Here is a 6,000-nt window from a genome sequence, read left to right on the forward strand (position 1 = left end):
TGGGTATTGCCACATTTGCAAAAGCTCAGCTAAAGAAGTAAGAACTTCTAAGTGGTAAGACGCACAGCCACCTTTTGTAAAGTGGATTCCCCTTCCTGGTGACATCATGGCAGATTTGTGTCCCCCGACCCCCAAGATGACTCTGCTGTTGCAGACACAGGGTAGAGCTGACACATGCATCCTGGGTTTGCTGTTCCTTCCAGAGCAGCGCATAAGGATGCTGGAAGAGAAGGCAGTAGGGATTTGGAGAGAGGGAGAACATGTTGTCCCTAATCCGTATCGAAAACAGGCTCTGTTCTTGAGGAGCAGCCAAAACACGCATTTCTCACCAAAACTGAGTCATACTAAGAAAGCAAGTAGAGCCAAAATGCAAACTTTCTCTAGAACTTTCTTGCCAGTCATATCCTTTGAACTATTTCTTCCTGAATTTTCACCATCAAGCCTAAATCAATAGGAAGAGCTCATGGCAGAAAGCAGGGACCTGGAGAGGTACCACACTGGAGCATCTGGGCTTGAATGCAGACTTGGATCAGGCAGGAATTACTGTATATCTTAGAAAATGATGTAATCTCTCAATCTCATCTCCTGGAACATTATGAAAAATACAGATTTCCCACCAAGCTACACCCTCTGTCCTTTTCTTATACTGGCATCAATATTCAGGAAAGGAAAGCTAACATCTCCTGTAAGAAGGAGCCAAAAGATGCAACTAAGGGCAAGTTCAAGGCCACAAAGTCCAGAATTCTCTCTGGGGCTAGTGGAGAAATCAATCCATCCTTCCTGAGTTATTGGTTCATTTAGTTTTGTCTACACTAGCTAGTTTTTATCTCTTCTCATGGGTCCCACTATGACTTTATCTCAAGAATTTATAGTTCCTGACTCAAATTTGAGATGACTTTAACTAGATACTATGCTATCCCTTTTATATACACACACATGCACACACACACACAGAAAGAGAGAAGAGAAGGAAAGACAGACAGACAGAGAGAGAGAGACAGAAAGAGATATTGGGGTGGGGTATATATTCACTCAATAGACTTTGACATTCCCCCTGTATGCCTCTTTAAATAAGGCCACTGATGCCATCATCCAGTTATTCCTGTTTAAAAGGGTTCTCGGCCTTAATCCCCACCTCCTTTTCCCCACCAGAAGCTGATTACCAGCTCCTATGAATATGGAGGCAAAAGTGTCCTTTCACATGTAATCACACTTCCAGGCACGATTCCAGCCTCTCTCCCTTGTCATCCACAGCACTGCTCCCATGTCTGTCCTGGTCTTGAGCCCTTACAGTACTTAGAATGCAAATCTGGTCCTGTTACTTCTCTCCATCTCATGGCAGCTTCCTGCCCCTAGAACAAAAGTTCCTGGGCCTGCCTGCAGCGGGGATGCTTTGGGACAGCTGTCCCTTGAACATGCTGTTTGCATTGTGGACTCCTCTGTTTCCAAGGGAAATGTGCTGTTGTTACTGTGAATCTGGGGTCACAGCTTCACTTCTCTTTCTCTTACTCCTTCAGGACAGTCTCCCCATCTTCTGCCTCCTACAGGAAGTTGATTTATAGGGAGGTTCGACTAGGCATCTAATTATTATACTCAGGCTCCCAGTGTTTCCTTTGCTATGGCCCTCAGTAGACTCTACTATTTAGTGACAGGGATGGACTAGATGAGAGCTTCCATGAGCAGAAAATTTTCATCTTTGTGTCATAGTTCACAGCCACAAGGAGATGCCTACTACTGTGTTAAAGGACCAAGAGGCCCCTGGCCTCTGTATGCTACTTATACCCAATGTGTAGCCAACCATTCACATTGTTTCTAACTTAGGCCAGACCTTCATCACCTATTGAAATCTTCCTCGGTTGTTTTCTTACATCATGTTGTCCTGTTTCTTCCTGTAGAGCAGCATTCTTCCTCTATACCTACTTCTGAAATGCAGACTTGATCATTTCCTTTCTTGAGTCAACAGTGTTCCATAGGTAACTATTGTCCACAGGATAAAATCACTCCACCTCAAAATAATATGTAGATAAATTCCTTTGCAGCTGTCTCAAATTTCAGACCTCAGGTAATCTGGAACACCCTACAGATTCACATGTATTTCAATTTCTCATACTTTTGGGGGGGTTGAGGCAGGGTTTCTCTGTGGCTTTGGAGGCTGTCCTGGAACTAGCTCTTGTAGACCAGGCTGGTCTCGAACTCACAGAGATCCACCTGCCTCTGCCTCTGCCTCCCGAGTGCTGGGATTGAAGGTGTGCACCTCCACCACCCAGCCAATTTCTTATACTTTTAAAAACATTACATTTTTTGACTTGAAATGGCTTCCTAACATGTAAATACTTCATTGTCTTCAAAGTTCATTTCATGTATCCATTATATCATGTATCATTACATGTAGTATAATATATATCAATGTCTGTATCAGGTACCATAGCTCAATGATGGGCAAGAAAAACAGATCTCCCCCAAGGTCTGGATCTCATGGGGAGAAAAGGGCATCTTTGTTTCCCATCCTAACTAATGCCGTCCTGATGTAAAACCTGTTCCCTGATTTATCCTGCCTCCCTCTGCTTGGTGACATGTCTGCTCTTGCAGCGTTTTGTTTGCATGGATGTCAGAGACTGCATCAAAGAGCCATGTCTGTTCATCTGGCAACCCCACGCTGGAGAAGCACCTGACACATGCATTGAATAAATAAATGCATGTAAGATAAAGGTACAAGAACTTACTTAGTTTTAGCAGAACTTGGTGCTCTAAGGTAATGGAAGACAAAATATCTGTCACAGATTGCAGAAAAGCAGTACTCCATGGAAGAAGAATGGATGGACCTGGGTGTTCCCCCAGAGAGCAGTTCTACAGCCTAGTGCAGCAAAAGGTGTCAGCTGTTGTGAAAATGAGGCTTGAGGCTACTGATGAGCGGAGGCTGTCCCACTGGCCTCAACCCATAGGCCATCCCATGCCATGCACATATTGGCTTTGAGATTTGGTTGTTGCTGATACAGAGAACAGATTTTTGTTTTAAAATTTTAATCATGATTTAGAACTGTTGAAATATTTATCAAAATTCAACATGCCTTTTCCACATGACTGATCAGCAATTTTGTGCTAATGGCAAACTGAAGCCAAACTAAGTGACAGTCACTAAGGAAATGGATTCATATAATATAGTACTTACATACTTCTAAATTATGTGTGATGGGAAAGGCATTGAACTTGATAAGCTTAAAATAGCATGGTTAGTGAAAAACAGCAGAAAAAGTAGTAAACTACAAAAGAACAGGGATTTCAGGACAATATTGTTTACATTTTAAAATGCATACATTCAAAATGGCATGCATTTTACAAGTATATGAAATATATATATCATTAACATGGTTGACCATAACTATTGGTAGGGAATGGAAACCTTGAGGAACAGGAGGAAAATTAAAAAATAGGAAGTCCAAAATCTCAAATTGAATCTGACATGAGCTAACTTGTTATCCTGAAACTAAAAAAAAAATTCCTTATCCATGCTCCTGTAAGAAGCACCGGTACCTTACCCTTGGCTACACCACCAAAGAAAACATCTTTTCCCTCGCCATCAATGGCTCAAGTGAGTTAGTCTTCTTGGTGCCTCCTAGGTACCCTGTCTCAATTACCCTATGAAAATAGCATCCTGTGGGTACATTGAGAGTTCTCCTTTGTGCTGAAAGATCCCCCCCACTCCTGCCCTTGACGCCTTTTCATTACGGACCTTAGTTGTGCTGATACAGTCTCCCAGTGACTACCTTCAAGCACTGTGGATTATTAAGGGCAGAGTCTGAGTCTTGGTACACGGTTTAGCCTGACGCGGAAAGTGAATTCCATTCTCGCCTACCGGTGCTACTGAACAAAAGCGCTCATGCTTCCTGGTCTGGTGCTGGCTGTTACCTAACGCTGCCATGGAAACCTTTCTTCTCTGAGTCATATGCGGTTCATACGTATGGCAATGTGACACACCTTTCAGCACGTCACTTCTAGAAAAAGTCTGAATTTCTTAGGGGGCAAAGTCAGTAAGTTCAAGAACACGGAATGAAAGGAAAGGGGTCTCGTGTTTTTTATCTCACTGGGGTTGCCTGTGCATTGTCCTGGATGAGCTTCTGTACAAATCAAATGCTGTTGCTCTATCTGGAAACATCTTTGGATTTCCTGCTCTAAGTGCCCCCACTATACTTTATTATGGGATCTTTTATAATAAAAAAATTGGAGAAGCTTTTTTTTCTGGCTTTTCTAGACAGGGTTTCCCTGTGGCTTTGGAAGCCATCCTGGAACTAGCTCTTGTAGACCAGGCTGGTCTCGAACTCACAGAGATCCACCTGCCTCTGCCTCCTGAGTGCTAGGGTTAAAGGCATGGGCCACCACCACCTGGTGGAGAAGAAGCTTTTAAAGACAGAGTTCTGGATGAATCATGTCTGGCTAAAGCAAGGCTATCCTGTATAAGTGAATGACTGTCGTTCAAGAGCTCATAAGATATACACTCATAAGACAACACAGCACTTGGGTTCTCATCAGAATATTGCAAAAATCAGATTTAAAAAAACATTGACTGCAGATCTTTTCCTGAGACCACTTAACACATAAAGCAACTCCAAAAAGAAGTATTTACCTCTGCTTCACAACTAGGAAATCAAAGTTTAGCCGACTGGATGCACTTTTCATCCTGAAACAAAAGTAATAAAACCCATAAGGATTTGAACTCAGGCCCAGCTTCTTCTAAAGCCCTGTGTGTTCTGCAGTAGTAGAGTGACCCCTAGTTGTTCAGTGATGACTGGGTTGGCCAGTACATTGAATAGGGTTAGGCGTGACTCCACTTCTGTGGGTGCTACTAGGAAGCAGACACTGTTTCATCCAAGCAACAGGTTACTCAGGCTCCCGTCTAAGATTATAGAGAAGGAAAGTGGCAAAGATGAAATCAAAACAAGGGACTGCCTTGCCACAGACCTCTGATCTTAACTGCTTTTCAGTATGCCTTAACAAGTCTCAGAATAGATGACCCCAATATTCTTTCCTTTTTTTTCTAAAATGCCTTGATCCCTGTGCTTGTGGGCATGAGCCTGGGATCCACGACATCTACTAAAAGACTCTGCTCCAGAGATTTACTGGTGCTTTCTCTATAGAGTTTCTCTGAATTCCATTGACCTTATATTCGTTATACTTGAAGAAGAGAAGGTGGAGTTTGTTATCTTCAGCTCCTCTCTTAGAATCAGGCCTGCAGATGACCACATGTAAACCAGGAAGAAATAGAGGAAGCATGGTTTGTTCTGATGCTGATGATAGCTGCAGGCAAGAGTGATGAGAATATCTATTCCTTTATACAACCTGCAACATAACGTATCACAAGGCATGTATTGTGGATACTTGAGGAATAAATATAAATAGAAAAGGTGCTTTGTAGTAGCAATATTCTTTGAGGGTCACTAACTATGGAAACATCAGCATCAATCCAATGTCTAGGTGAAACAGGAATATTCAGCTCTGGTGTCTGAGGTGTGATCTTCATTTATTCGCAGACGTCTTTTCCAAGTTCTGTCTTCTTGGAGAACAATGGCAGAGTTCAGGGGATGACCTTATGTAGAAACAAAGAAAGTAACTGCATGAATGATATCATTTACCCATTAGTCCACCCCAATTTTTCTATGAAGCCTCAAATATTTTCACTAAAGGAACACGATGAGTTATAAAGCCAATATTTTTGTACTAAAATATGCAAAGGATGAAGCATTGCTATTGAATACTCCTTGCAAGTTTGATGCATAAGGAGTATGTAAGAGTCCACTGAACATCTCTATTACTGGAATTTAAAGTTGTTTCTATTTTGGCTACTTTAATGCTATGTTATTTTAATCCTTTCGTATGTAAATACCTTTGTGAGAATTTACTGTTACTTGTATAGGCGAGTATTCATTCTAGAAGCAGATTGCTAAGTCAAAAGGGCTGACACTGGTGGGAATACTCACTGTTAAACTTTTTTGAAATGCAGTTTTT

Source organism: Mesocricetus auratus, unplaced genomic scaffold (assembly GCF_017639785.1).
Source record: "Mesocricetus auratus isolate SY011 unplaced genomic scaffold, BCM_Maur_2.0 Super-Scaffold_100023, whole genome shotgun sequence".
NCBI lineage: Eukaryota > Metazoa > Chordata > Mammalia > Rodentia > Cricetidae > Mesocricetus > Mesocricetus auratus.